The sequence below is a fragment of the Elephantulus edwardii genome, unplaced genomic scaffold, assembly GCF_000299155.1.
Source record: "Elephantulus edwardii isolate Elephantulus edwardi_28Jun2011 unplaced genomic scaffold, EleEdw1.0 scaffold00156, whole genome shotgun sequence".
Lineage (NCBI taxonomy): Eukaryota > Metazoa > Chordata > Mammalia > Macroscelidea > Macroscelididae > Elephantulus > Elephantulus edwardii.
Window position 1 is genome coordinate 7,466,722 of NW_006399906.1, and position 16,062 is coordinate 7,482,783.

Here is a 16,062-nt window from a genome sequence, read left to right on the forward strand (position 1 = left end):
GTTATGTGCCGTCGAGTCATTTGCGACTCATAGCGACCCTATGTACAACAGCACTAAACCCTCTCTATCTTGTGCCAATCGCATTGCCTCTGACACACCCTTCCGATTACCTCAGTCACTGAATCAATCTACCTCACAGAGGGTCTTCCCCTCCTGCGCTGTCGCTCCACTCTAGCATGATGTCCCTCTCTAAAGACCTGTCTCTCCTTACAACATGTCCAAAGTATGTCAGAGGAAGCCCTGAATCCTTGCCTCCAAGGAGTAGCCTGGTTTACTCTCTCTAGGATGAATCTGTTTGTTTTCTTGGCAGTCCATGGTACATTCAATACTCTTCTCCAGCACCACAGCTCAAGGGCGTCAATTCTCCTTCTAGCCTCCCTAGTCATTGTCCAACTCTCTGATGCATAACAAGTGATTGCAAAAAACATGGCCTGTATCAGGCACACCTTAGTCTCCAGAGAGACACTGTTGCTCTTGAGTACTTTAGAGAGGTCCCTAAAAGCAGATTTTCCCATTGCAATTAGGTTTTTTTTTATTTTCTGGCTGCTGGTGCCAAGAGTGTTGACCGTGGAGCCAAGCAAACTGAAGCTGTGAACAATCTCAATCTCTTTGCCATCCATCCTGATGCTACCGATTGGTTCAGTGGTGAGAATCTTTGTCTTCTTGACATTGAAGCTCAGTCCACACTGAAGGCTGCAGTCCTTGACCCTCTGCAGTAAGTGCATGAGGCCCTCAGGTTCAGTGAGCAGGGTTGTGTCATCTGCATAACGCAGATTGTTGATAGATCGTCCACCAATCCTAATGCCACAATTCTCCTAATAGAGCCCAGCCTCTCAGATAATCTGCTCTGCATACAGGTTGAAAAGGTATGGAGCTAGGACAAATCCCTGGCGTACACCCTTCCCAATTTTGAACCATGCAGTGTTGTCCTGCTCTGTTCTGAGGACTACCTCTTGGTCCAAGTGGGACCTCCCTCATAGTTTGAGTTCACCATTTGCTACAAGGGAAAAATATGGGAAATCACCTCTGCTGTGATTTAAAGCAACTGAAAACTCAGTGAAGGATGAGCTAGAAGTAAGTTCTGACTTGACAGCAATGAATCAGTCAGCAATAATTATAAGAGGGCACCAATAGTGTAAGATTATAAAGAGGAGAGTTTAGTATAAAAGCTTTTTAGAGAGTAAGACTATAGACCTTACAAATTTTGAAGTATATAAGGATTTCTAAATAGGGGAAAACAGGAAATAGGGGAACGGGACCATGAGCATCTCTCTGAAAGGGCCAGAGGGAATGAGAATAGAACATATCCTCACTACCTCAGAGCAGAAATCAGACAAAGAGTCCGTAGCCTTGACTCCTGGTGCCTGCAGAGCCCAACCAACAGCAAGGAGTTCTTTTATTTATTGCTGACTCACAGACTCAAGATAATGGCACCAAGAAAGAGGTTTATTAGTAAATGAAGTTGGAGAGTGGGGGAGACAAAGGATAACACAAGCCACCCAAAATAATCCGGGTTTTAGTCCAACAGTTACAAGGCACAACTTCTCAGTTAGTTAAGGCTCTGGTTTCAATTCAGCAAGCAGCTTTTCCTACCATTATCTAAGGCATGTAAAATTCAACTGTGGCCAACACAAATACAAGAAACCCAGCCACAGGTTTCCATCATTTGTCCACAGCAATATCACAGTCTCTCTAGCACCACAATCTTACTCTAAACAGGGTATTGTCACCACAACTCTTGCTGGCCTCAAGTCTTACTTCAAGGCTTTCTTGCCCCAAGTCTTACTGTTCAGTGTGGGAAGCACTCCTTCACTTATCATTTTCCCACACCTGATGCTGATTTACAAGAACATGCTGATGTGTAATATGTATCCGCAGTCACAGCAGCTAGAGACCAGAGGCTAAATGGCTTTTTAAAAGCCAACTTCTCATCTAACACCATAGCGTAAGAATAGATAACAAATACATAGGCCTAAGAATAGCATGACTATGTAGTTTTGGTTGTTGTAGATGTTATCGAGTCCAATACAACTTATAGCTACTTACAAATAGCTGATTTTGCCCTATGCTGTGCCAAAGTCATAATCTCTGACTAACTAGAGTTCATTGCTGAAGTAATCATGTCAATCTATCTTATTGGAAGTCTTCTACTTTTCCAACCCTACATCGTTCCAAGCATGATACTCCTTTCCAAGAAATAGCTTCACCTAGTTACATGTTCAAAGTATAAAAGGCAAAGCTTCAATATCTTTGCCTTTAATGAGCACTCCGGCTGCACTTTCCCCCAACATATAATGGTTTGTTCTTTCGCCAACCTCCTTCCAAACACTGATCAAAATAGGACAGCACATGCACTACAACCTCTCTGACCACTAAGCCCGTGCCTGCCGTTATATTTACCTACCAAGATCTGAGACTGTACTTGCTCAAGTTAATTTAAATATGCTTAGATTTTTGTTTATTTTGTTGTTGTGGTAACAATTGTTATGTTTTCCTAAACTCAGGAACTTTATATGCCATTTTGAAAATATATATATAAATAAAATAACCACTTAAAGATGTTTTAGAGGGAAAAATAGTGAAACAAAATGTACAATAGCTCTGATTATTGTTGTTGCTGTTGTTGTTAAGTGCCTTAGAACTGAATAAGACTTAGAGTAACTATTAAAAATAGATATGAACTCTGTTATGCTCATTATTTCTAACACCCTTGAATTCGTTGCTACAGTCACTGTATCAATTTTCTTCACAGGTCTTCGGTTTTTGCAAATATGATGCTCCTTCCTAAAGAATACTATCTTCTAGAAACGTGACCAAAGTAAGTGAGATGAAGTTTGTCCATCCTTACATCCAATTACCTGCAATTTATCTAAGATATATCTGTTTGTTTTAGTTTTTGGTTTTTTTGAGTCCATGGGATAGTCATCATCCTTGTCGAACCCAAAGGCATCAATTTTTCTTACATCATCCTTTTTCACTGTACAGCTCTCAGATGGAAAAGGCCATTGCATGAATCAGGCCAACCTTAGAATTTGATAACTAGACAGCATTATGATGAATGAAATGGCTCAGTCACAAAGTACTTCGTAAGTCCCCTACTGTGAACACAGGAGGGCAACTAGTGGATGAGTGAGGATGTTGTTGTTGTTGTTATTGTTATGTGCCATCAAATTGCTTGTGATTAATAGCGACCCTATGTAAAACAATCCTAAACCCTGCTCTATCCTGTGCCAATCACAATGCCTCTGACACACCCACCCCTATTACCCCAGTCACTGACTCAATCCACCTCATAGAGGGTGTTTCCCTCTTGAGCTGTCCCTCCACCAAGTACCTGTCCCTTCTTACAACATCTCCAATGTATGTCATGCGAAGCTCCAGAATCCTTGCCTCGAAGTAGCACCCTTCTTTAACTCTCTCCAGGATAAATCTGTTTGTTTTCCATTGTGCTAATCTGTCCAGGAATTCTTGAAAATACAAAAAACAAGAATGTCAGTTTAATATGTGTCCACTTTGCCCAATTTATAGTATTTTTAATAATTTATATGCATCTAAATGTTGCACAAAGTAAATAGAAAGCTGAAGAAATATTGATGCGCTTGAATTGTGACGTTGGCAAGGATTTTTAAATATCTCCTATGCTACAAAGACAAGTATATCTATCTTGGAAGAAGAAGTGTACTCAAGGTGCAATATAGGGGTATATGTGGTGAAACTTTATCTCTTATACTTTGGAAGTGTTTCAGAGAGTCAGTCTTTGGGAAAAAAACCTGGAAAAATCAAAAGACACATGAAAGAGAGGAATATCATCAAGGAGATGGATTGATAATCTGACTTCAACAGTAGGCTCCAGAATGGCAGAAATAATAAAGATAGTACGGGATAGGGCATGATGCCAATATAAAGTTCAGAGGGTCCCTGTGAGAAATAGTCAACTCAGGGGTATTCAATATCAATGTATATTGGACATTTTTTGAGGTTATGTTGGGAGAAACCTTATTTGACAGCTTATTGCACTGCAGATTTTGCTCAGTTGCCTGCTTCTTAATAAAATTGTTACCTTTCTTTTTATCTTAAAACAAATTTGACTCTTTATTTGGGAGTCAGGAGCTTGAGGACATTTTTACATTCATGTTTGAAGGTAGTAAGACTTGACTACACTGCAGGAACAAAGAATCATATCGAAGAATCTATAGATTCACAAGTCTGGTAGATGCTGATGTTCTTATATGCATCTCATATGACACTTGCATGCAAATGTGGTCTTATTATATCACCTGATCGTTCTACAAGTCAGATATTTCTATGCTGGTTCAGGATTTTGGAAGCAAAAGTGTTAACAGACAGTGTAGCTGAACACAAGGAATTTTTTCCATAGATGGTTTGCAATATTCATAGCACTTAATTGCAGATCTGGGAGGACAGTGAGATTCTCCTCAAAAACTGCCTCCCTGTCTAGGAGTGGTCATCAGTTTTTATACTTGAGTTAGATATTACGTTATTTAACTATACACTTTTGTTAGTAAAGTTACAGAATTTCTAACTTTGAAAAGAACAGTTTATGTATAGTTACTGGTAAACAAACAATAAAATAGTTAACATATGACTGAGAAAACAGGGTTTTCAAAAAAATAAATGTTAATTTAGGAAAGGTGAAATTCTATTCCTTGTAAACAGGCAGATTAAGGCACACTTTACATATGACAGGTAAAAAACAGTTTTAAAGAAGTAAATTCTAATCTGGGAAAGATGAATTTTCCTCTCCTGGTAAACAGCCAGAGTAAACTATTTTACATGACTAAAGAAAGGGGAATGAAGAATTCTAAAGCAAAGTAACTAGTTTTGCAGGCTGGAGAAAACTCTTGTCAGTTTTATAACTATACCACAGCAGATCTGCCCAGAGTGTCAACACCACTGCGAAGAAAAGAGACTAAGAGAGGTCATTGGTGGCCTGAGGCCTGAGCCATCATATCAGGGAGCACACTCTGATTATCATATATGGTACAAGAGGCTGAGTCACCACATTGGGAAACATAAAGGAGGAGGAACAGGTGCAAAGAGATACTAGTGGAACATGAAGTGCATTACTGAGTCGTGAATTTAACAATGGACTGGAGCATGTTGGACATCATGAAGATGAGAAAGAATAGGCTAAGTTTCTGATCTGCTATACCATTAGTTATAGTGAACCCAATGACAGTTAACAATAAAAATAATATTTTGTATGGAGTTCTTGAATGCTTTCTTTTGACTTACAGAAATAATCAAAACATTGGAAGTGATTCTTTTATCTTATTTTTTAATATTACTTGCAACAAGTGCATATAAAGCTCATGCATTTAAAACAAGAAGTATGAATGTTAAAAAATTGGACACTGTTAAGGAAGAAATGGAACACATATCACATTCTATGACAGGTTTGGAAGCAGAAGTGGCATCCACTTCCTAATAACATGCCTCCAGAAACTCTATGAACTTTGGTAAATGTCGATAGTTGTAGAGGAGCTTCAGGCCTTTTTTCATAGGGTTGCTATGAGTCGTGCTCAACTCATAGACAATCAACAACAGCAACAACTGTAGTTCTATAAATGATACATAGTTGGAGAATTCTGAATTTATTAATACCACCTCATCATTGGGACATATTCTTCCCTGGTTTTTATGGCTTAATACTTGAAGTGACACATTATCAATGAATTAGTCAAAAGAAAGTCATTAATTGCAATCCAGAGCCTAAAGAGAAAGACTGTTTACTCAAATGCATAATACTAGATAATTTGGAGACATGTTTTAAAAATACTGCAATGAGGGAAACATACACACACACTACTATCTACCAAAACACACACACACACACACACACACACACACACAATCATATTAAAAGTAGTTTGGAAGAGATAGATTTAGAAAGTAACAAACACAAGTGAAAAGGAACATTACTGTTGTAACAAAACAAAACAAATCAACAAACTTTAGATAATATCTGCTTTGCAGCACAAAAGCATGTGATTTATGGAAATTACAGCCTGCAATTAAAATCTTCCTGCAATTTCAACCTCAGTATAAGTCAAAATACAATCTTAATCTTTCTCATTCTTGAGGTTTCAAGCGCCAAATCAGCCTTAACATTGAAAATAACACTACATATAAACTCCCACATCAGAAAGTTCATTAACATCCATACAAAAGACCATAGAATTTTTCACAGCCCAGCCTTTTTAGAACAATAAAATCTTTAACATACAGTCCATTTAATTTAATGAAGAGGCCACTCTTCCTCCTGCTTTTATTTAATAGCTTCTACGGGGCCAAGGAAATAAGTCCAGATTCATGATTATCTTTTATTGCTTAACTATCTTATCATTTGCACATTTTGTGTAAACTTATTTTGTCCCCTCTATATGAATCTTTCTCAATAAAGAAGACTTTTCTGAACAATCAATGTGATGAAAAATTTCAGCAATTCATGGAAGGGGGAAACTGTAACTAATTAACTCAATTAAAAAAAACACAAACAGAACTACACTGAGGAGTTGCAAGGACACAAGTAGAATTTGCTATGACTTCAAACTCTCCCATTTCACAGCTTTTCCTTTTTACACAGTATTACATAATGAAACAGAAAGAATTCATCTTTAATAATGTAACCATATATACTGTAATATAAAATTCACAGATGAAAATTTACATTGTAAAATAATAGGCCAAATTCAATAATATATTTTAACGATAGAAATATTAGTATCATCACATTTGAAGTCAGTATGAATTCTATTAGTGGGCTTAATTGTTTTAATTTAATTAACACAAAAGTTTATAGATCCTTTAGGAATTGCTGTAAAGTAATTAAACTTACAGATAATAATATTAACTCTGAAAGGTTCATACTCACTATGAAATCCAGAAGCAACACTGACCAGGTGCATACGTAATATGCTTTATTTAAAATGCTTACACTGATGGAAGAGAACTGAGACTCAGTTGGTATCAGTACAAAATAAAGGCAAAAGTAAGGTATATTTACTTTCTTCATTGGTCAGTTAAGGGTAGTCAGAACAGTTTAAAGGGTCATTTTCCATTATTCCAATACTCCTTGGTTTATATCCTGGGGCAGGTCATAAAACTTTGTCTAGGGGTAAGTATTAACCAGAATATTTCCTTTAAAACATAGACATATTTGGGGTTGATCAAAAGGTCAGCGAAATGGTTTCAACAACATACTGGCTATTCTTTGTTGTTGTTATGCAACCTCCAGTTGCCTACAAATCCTAGTGACCCTCTGTACAATAGTGCTAAATCCTGCCCTATCCTGAGTCAGTCTCACTGACTCAGATACAACTGTCTTACCACACAAGACACTCTGTCATTCCATCTCATCTGTATCTTCATCTCTTGTGATGTCCCTCCATGTTCCCAAGCAAGATGTCCTTCATCAAGAACTAGTTCCTCTTGGCCACATGTCCAAAGTGTGTGAGAGGGACCTTCAGAATCCTAACCTCCAAGGAGAAACTTGGCTTCACTCTCTCCAAGACAGATTTATTTGTTTTCTTGGCAGTCCAAAACTCTTTTTCCAGCACTACAACTTGAAGATATTGATTTTTCTTCTGTCATCCTTAGTCATTGTCCAGATCTCTGAAGAGTAGCAAGAAATTGTGAAGACCATAGTCTATATCAGACACACCTTAGTCTCTAGACTGACAGCATTGCTCATCAGCACTCTGGAGAAATCCCTGATGGTAGACTTCCCTGATGCAAATTGTCTTTTGATTTCCTGACTGCTGGTGACAAAAGTGTTGACTGGGGAGCTGAACAAGCTGAAATCAATAACAGCTTCAATTTCTACTCCATCTATCATGGCACTGCCAGTTGGCCCAGTGGTGAGAATATTTGTCTTCTTGATGTTAAGCTTCAATCTACATTGAAGACTATAGTTCTTGACCTTCTTCAGCAAACACTTCAAGTGCTCCTCAGTTTCAGCAAGCATGTTTGTATCATCTGTATAATGCAGGTTGTTGATGTGTCTTCCTCCAGTCCCGATGTTTTATAAAGTCTAGCCTCCTGAATGATCTATTTTGCACAGAGGTTGGAAAGGGATGGGGACAGGATGCATCCCTGACACACTCCTTTCCTAATTTTGAACCATGCAGTGCTTTCTTGCTTTCTTCCTTGCTCTGTTCTGACTGAAATGCAAAAGTTTTGAACAGGAATGGAGGATCAGTTGTCAGAAAAAAAGGCTTGGTGACAGAAATGAGGCTGGAGTAGAATGAAAGAACTCTGAACAATCAGTGATTTATTCATTGAAAATACCTTTTATAAGAAACATTAACATAGACTATACACATGGATTTCACATGATGGTTTGCCCAGGAATCAGGCGGATTACATCTGTGGAAAAATTGCTAGAGAAGATAAATATCAGCATTAAAAACTAGGCCAGGTTCTTGATAGTTGAATAGACCATCAACTACTCATATGCAAGTTCAAACTACAGCAAAAGGTTAAATCCACAGGAATCAAAATTCAACCTTGAGTGTCTCCTACCTGAATTTCAAAACAATTTCAAGAACTGGTTCGAAGCCTTCAATATTAATGAATGACCAGATGAGCTTTGAGAGGATATATACGATATTATCCACAAAGAATGCAAAAGGTCATTACAAAGACAGAGGAGGAAGAAAACACTGAGATGAATGTCAGAAGAGACTCTGAATATTCTCAGCACTAGAGTGCTGAGAAATCAAAGCAAAAGGAAGAAATAAAGAAGTTAAGGAGTTGTACAGAAGATTTCAAAGGACAGCAAGGAAAGACAAAGCAAAATTTACACTGAATTCTGTGAAGATTTTGAGTCAGAAAATCAGAAGACAGAACTCACTCAGCATTTCTTAAGCTGAAGGAAGTGAAGAACAAATTCAAGCCTTGAGTTGCAATGCTTAAGGATGCTTTGGGCAAAATATTAAATGATCCAGGAAGCATTAAAGGAAGTTGTCAGGATTACACAGTCATTGTACAAAATAAAAAAAAAAATTAAAAAAAAAGCCTAAAAAATTTTTGGGTGACACAAAAGAATTTAATGAAATAATATATGATCAGGAGGCAACGGTGATAAAGGAAGAAGTTGAAGCTGCTCTGAAGGAATTGGCCAAAAGAATGCCCTAGAAATTGACAGCATACCAATCAATAAATATTTCAACAAAGAGATGCTACCCTGGATGTGCTCACCAGGTTGTACCAAGAAGTCTGGAGGACACCTGCTTGACCAGAAGAAATCCATATTTATTTCTATCCCTCTAAAAAGTGATCTGATAGAGTGTGGAAATTTTCAAATAATATTACCAATATCACATTCAAGCAGATTCCTATTGAAAATTATTTTTTAAAAAACTCACACAAACAACAAAACAACTGGAACAGTACATTAACAGAACTACCAGAAGAAGGATTTAGAAAAGATCATCGCACTAGTGACATTATCACCAATGTCAGACAGATTTTGTCTAAAAGCAGCCAGTACCAGAGTGTGTGACTATGCTGATTATCATACCCAAAATATTATAATTATCAGAACTAATTAATCTTGACACTGGTATATATAGTATTTTAACTGATAAATATGTTTTTTTACATTTTCAGATACAAAGAACACTATTTTATCACTAAGGCTTTGTGATGAAATTTAGACATTTGAGTTCTTAATTTTCTTTCTATCCAATAAGAAAATATATTGATTGTATTGATGCTAAAACCTTAATAACATTGATAGGAAAGATTTAACATTGATAGGAAAAGTGTAGCCATCCTTAGGTTATAATATCCATTTTTTTAATTTTCTACTAGTTTCTTTACAAAATTCAAATACAAATTCAAACAAATTTTTGTAAAAACCTATACACTGGACTTTATGAGAAGGAACAGGATCAGGATTGGAAGAAGACTCATCAACAACATGCAGCATGCAGATGACAGAACCTTGCTTGGTAAAACTGAGGAAGACTTCAGGTGTTTGCTGCAGAATGTCAAGGACTGAAGTCTCCAATATGAATTGAAGCTTAATATCAAGAAAACAAAGATTCTCACCACAAGGCCAATTGGCAACATCATGATTGACGGAGAAGAGGTTTAGATTGTTAAAAATTTGAGCTTTCACAATCAACACTCTTGTTACCATCAGTCAGGAAATGAAAAGATTAATTACATTAAGAAAATCTGTTGTGAGGGACCTCTCCAGAGTACTATAGAGCAAAGTTGTCAGTCTAGAAACTGAGAAGTACCTGACCCAAGCTATAGTCTTTGCAATTACTTGCTATGCATCAGAGAGTTGGACAATGATGAAAGATGACAGAAAAGAACTGATGCCTTTGAGTTGCAGTGTTGGAAAAATTACTGAAGATACCATGGACTGCTAAGAAAACAAAGAGGTCTCTCCTCAAGAGAGTGAAACCAAACTGCTTCTTGGAGGCAAGGATTTTGAAGCTTCATCTCATATACTTTGGGGCACGTTGCCAGGAGGAGCCAGTCCTTAGGGTAGAACATTGTGCTTAGAAGGTTGCAGGAACAGTGCAAGAGAGGAAGACCTTGGAAGAGATGGGTTGGCACAGCGACTTGGGTAATGAGAAGAGGTTTGACAGTGATAAAGTGATCGACTTAAGGTATGACAGGGTTCAGAGATATCTTATGTAAGTTCACAAGTGACTTAACAATAACAGCAATATATGCTCACTCTGAGAACTAATCCAAGTCCCTATGACATCCTGTAATTATCAAATGAAACTATCCATTAATATCAGGTCATTATTAACTTTCCCTTATCATGAGATGATGTTCTTTATGGATTAAGTTCCAAAAAACTTAGTCTGGAAAGAAACGAATTTGAATCAGTCCTAGGAGCATGCACAGAAAAACCACTTATGACCAAGAACTGACCTTCCCAAGTGGAACAAAAGCTATCTATAGGACAGATGAAAGTGAACCTATCTCTTATACAGAGTTATTGAACCATAGGACTTTATTACACAGTACATGCACACCATCCCATAATAAATGATGTCATACATCCTAAAATCCTCTCCAACAACTCCATTTTGATAAACCAACTGCACATAAAACACAAGAAGTGAAATATGTTAGAATTAAGGTTTTTTTCCCCCACTATTCCCAGGAGATCTAGTATCTCTCAGTGCAGGGGTTGGTTAAGGTGACTGTGCAGATAAATTAACAAAGGCATTCTTACTGTTAGGTGCAGTTGAGTACAAGTCATTCTGTGAACACAGACCTGAACCCTCTCCAAGCCTGTGACATCTTCATCATTATAAGGACTAGAATAGCGAGTTGATCACTAGAAGCTGGATCTCTCAGGGGGAAAAGGAAAGGAATGGAAAATAGTTGTGTAAACTAGTCAGATTATAAAGAATTTAGTGATGATACTTCTGTCAAAAGCTCAAAACAAGATTATACCAGGAAGTTGTTCCCTCCTCAGGAATGCAAGGGAACAAAACACAAGCTATCCCACAAATCACTAGGTAGGATATGAACATCTCGCAAGATTGGGAACCAGTAAAATATTCAGCTGGGGTGACTCTTTTTGTCTGCTGGCACCATGTCAAGAAATTTGGCTCTACTCATATTCCCAGGGATGATTGTTGTTGTTGTTGTTGGTGCTACTGAGTCAAGTATGACTCATAGTGATTCCATGAGGAGCTGACCTTACCCCTGCTCTATCCTGTGCCATCCTTGTCATCTCTGACACAGTAGTGGCCATTGCTAAAGTCACTGTGTCAATCCAGCTTATTGAGGGGTCTTCCCCACCTTGGCTAACAGGAACCTTTCCAAGTAGGATGTCCCTTTTCAAGGAATGCCCTCGACCAGCTACATGTTCAATGTATGAAAGACGTAGCTTCATTATTCTTGCTCCAAGGAGCACTAAGGCTGCATTTTCCCCAACATGTATCTGTTTATATTTCTCCCCTTTTTGTTCTTTTTATTTTGACTCTTTTGCACAGCCTACCTCTATCTTCATCAGTAATGGCTGTTTTATTGCCTTAGTAAAATTTTTGCAATTATTTTGCCGAATTGCCACTGTGCATGCACATCTGTTTGCTTGTCTACAGTCACTTCACCTCACCTCACCTCACCTTGCCTCTCACCTCACCTCGCCTCACTTCACCTCATAGTGGAAAATCCTATGGGGTGGTAGAGAGATAAAGAGAACTTTGGTTTTAGCACATTTTAGTCATGTCCTCTGACACACTTAAGCTCATTGCTGGAATCATTGTGCCCATCCATCTCATTGAAAGTCTTCCTGTTTTTTTCTTGACTCTCCACATTATCAGGCATTGACTTGATCAGTTTGTTGGTGCAACTAACTTGTACTTCTTTCCTGTTTCTCCTGAGAGATACAGTTTCCAGTTATCCCCTCTTGAGAGTGAGAGACACCAAGTAGTAACTCCAAGCCTTAACAAGGACTGAGTGATATGTATTCCTTATGTTCCAAATAAGGGAATAAGTTGAGTCCTGACACCTGGCCTCTTCCCCACTGGGTACAGTATAGAACCTAAAACACCCAATCACTTTGTCCTTTGCCACATGGATGTCTGGTCCCTCTATGACAGACCCACTGTTCATCTTCTCAATTAAAAAGCAAAACAAAACTTTCCTTTTTAAATTCAGCCTGAGACACCTGATTATTTTTTTCTACAGTGTAATAAGAATCTATACTGTATTATATAACTTATTGCCATTAAATAGGTCCTTATAGAGAGGCTAGAGGACCGTATAAGAGTATCCCATAGGATTTCCAAGACAGTCTATCTAGGTAGACTGTCCCAATATTCTCTTGTAGAGATTCTTAAAGATGTAAACCACCAAACAAAAAGTTAGCACTAACAACTGTGCTTTCAGAGTTCCAGTAATACATGCTTTCAAAAACTATGATTAATGACAAGCCAAACTCATTGCTGTTGAGTTGATTGTGATTCATAGTGGTATTAAAGGACAGACAGGAACTGTCCTACAGGGTTTCCAAGACCCTAACCCTAACAGTAGCAGTTGACATAACTTTCTCCTGGGGAGCACTTGATGGGTCCTAATCACTGATCTTTTCTTTCGCTCCTTCAAGCAGTGGTCCCACTGACACTGATTGAACTCTGATACATAGGCATTATCTAGTGAGCTTCTGATTCTATAAATATAAAAAAAATATAAACTGATCATTTTTCTTCCATAGAACAAATTGGATTAAAGTTGCTTATCTTTTATTTAGTATAAGGGCATTTAGTCAATTATTGTTGTTGTTGATGTTGTTATGTGCTATTGAGTCAATTACAATTCATAGTGAACCTATGAACGACAGACCTGACATCTGTCCTGTTCTGTGCCATCCTCATCATGGCATCACTGGTGCAGTCTCTGTGCCAATCCATCCAATGGATGGTTTCTCTCTCTTTCTCTCTCAACTTTTCAAGGAATAGACTCTCCTAGAAAGATGCCCACAGTATGAGAGATTAAACTTCTCCATATTGGACGCTAAAGAACACTTTGGCTGCACATTTTTCAAAGGTTTTCTTTTGGGCTGTTTTTTTTTTTTTTAAGGCTTTGTCAGTTTGTTTTTGTTGTTGTTTTATACAATTATAAAATATTCACTACTCTTCTATTTCACAATTCAAGGATATCAATTATTCTCCTGTAATCCTTATTCATTGTTTGGCTGCTAGATGCATAGCAAGTAATTGGAAAAGCCGTGCTCTGAATCAGGCACACTTTAGTCTTGAAACTGACATTGCTCGTCAGTATTTTGGAGAGATCTCTGACTACAGACTTGCCCAAATAATACATCTTCTGACTTTCTGACTGCTGATACCAAGGATCTTCATTATCGAACAAATGAAGATGAAGTAACTGACAACTTGAATCATTTCTCTATCTACCATGATGCTGTCTATTAACTCATTGGTGAGGATTTTTGTTCTCTTGATAATGAGATCTAATCCATATTTGAAGCTGTAGTTCTTGATCTTCTAAGTGCTGCATTACCCCAAATATATATAGAATAAGTGAATATAGCTAAGTTACACTGAGAAAAGTTACTGGGAACTTATTAAAATATTTCCTCAAAAAAAGGTGATATTCCAATACTTAGAACCTCAGCCTTTAAGAAGATGAAGTATATAATGGGCTTTTTAAACTTTAGTGTTAGGGTCAGACAAAGATAAAGCGAGGTACATAAATGACTTCAATCTCTCTGTCAGGATATCTTCTGAAGTATTTCACTGGACCTCTTGGCCTTTTGAGTGATGTCAATGTTCCCTTAAATGATCTTCGGTATCCTTTATGTTAAAAGTCTGTCCAAAGCACTAGAAATGTTACATAAAGTTAGAGTACCCAGATTCATGCCTTGCCTTGCCAAAAAATCATACTGAGTGGAAGACAAAAGAAACACAAGAATCGCCTAGTTTCATTATTCTCATAAATAATCGTGGCATGTGTTGTGCCTTTGAGAGAGTACATGGTTAAGAGGAAAGTAAATAAACAAAAACAATAGTGAAAATAAGGTTAGTTTTACTGGAAAAAAACATATTCCGAAGAGTTGAATAGGCCATTTTCTCCCTAACATAGAGAGGTAAAGCCCCCATATCCCTTTTGCCATGTAGAGGCTTTTATAATGGGTATTTCTGGTTCATTTCCTTTAACATTATTCATGTGCCTCTTTTTAGCTCTATGTGACTGGTCTAGTTTGACCCTAATATTTAGTAATCAAAACTTTCCACACTTTCCTATTACTTTGCAAACCTCTATGAAAAGTGACTTAATATGCCACTAGGATTTCTTTAGAAGTATAAATGGCAAATTTGCTCAGCTGTTAACTGAAATATTGGATATTATTCTCTAAGATATGCCTCAGACAAGCAGATAAGCATTTTGCTCAAAAGAGCAGGAGAGCTGTGCTGCAATCGTGAAGGTACATGGTTCTAATCCATCAGATGCTCCACTGGAGAAGGAGGGGCAATCTCCTCCTGTGCCATTCAGATTCTACTTGACAGTACACAGGAGACAAGGGGTGGGGAGAGCAGGAGACAAAGACCCAGGATGAGATGGATTGACTCAGAGACTGGAGAACTGGGCTTAGCTTTGTTGGAGACAATTAAATTGGCACAGAATAGGGCAGGGTTCAGAGCTATTAGAGGGTCTCTAAGAGTCACAAGTGACTCAATGGGACATAATGACCAAAATATGCCTCAGAAGAAAGCCCTGTCAATCTACTATTGAAAAATCACTTACTAAAAAGCAGATACATTTAGATTTATCTTTAGTTACATTCACTTTGTTGAAAATTGTTTGAATTGTAGGTCTTTATAGGCATAGCACTAGCAGGCTTTTCTACTGGGTAAGGTATTTACCTCTCTCTCAAACACGTGTAGGACATTTGATGCTCCAAAAGCAATTGATTGATATGATTTATGAAGATTATAGCAGGACAACAAATTATCAATGGTAATTGTTTTAGACCATAATATGACGACTTTTATGAAGAATTCTAAAAAAACTTAACATTATCTCCTGGTTTTCAAGTGTTGTTATGTACCATAAAGTCAGAACCAACTCATAGCTGGCCCTATAGTAGGTTTTTAGAGGCAGGAAAACATACAGGAGAAGGATGTCTATCTTTTTCCCAAAGATGGATTCCATTGGTGGATTCACACAGTATGTTTTTGGACTGACAGTGTAATTCCTTACCCCCCAACCTCCAGAATTTCTTTAATATACCTGGTAAAACTGAGTATTTGTATTTGGGACTTGAGCTAACCAATTGTTAACTTATTTTACCTGGCTTTAGAGCTAGAAGTTCCAAGCAATACTTCATCAACAAAGCGGTTAAGACCCAAAAGAATAAACAATAAAAGAATAAACAATAAAGAAGCATAATGAATAGATTTCTTATCATTCTACTACTCCACAAAAATGCTCTTTCTCTTACTTTCATAATTATCAGGTTTGTACTTATGTGCTGTTTCAGTCATTTTTGGATAATCGTCAGCAGAATCTTGCTTGCATGTGAAATCAATGATA

The 16,062-nt window shown here is 37.5% G+C and overlaps 1 pseudogene; it reads left to right on the forward strand.

The window, feature by feature from the left end:
- Positions 1-1,260: 1,260 nt before the first annotated feature.
- LOC102873691 overlaps positions 1,261-16,062 on the forward strand; it is a 34,946-nt pseudogene continuing 20,144 nt past the window's right edge.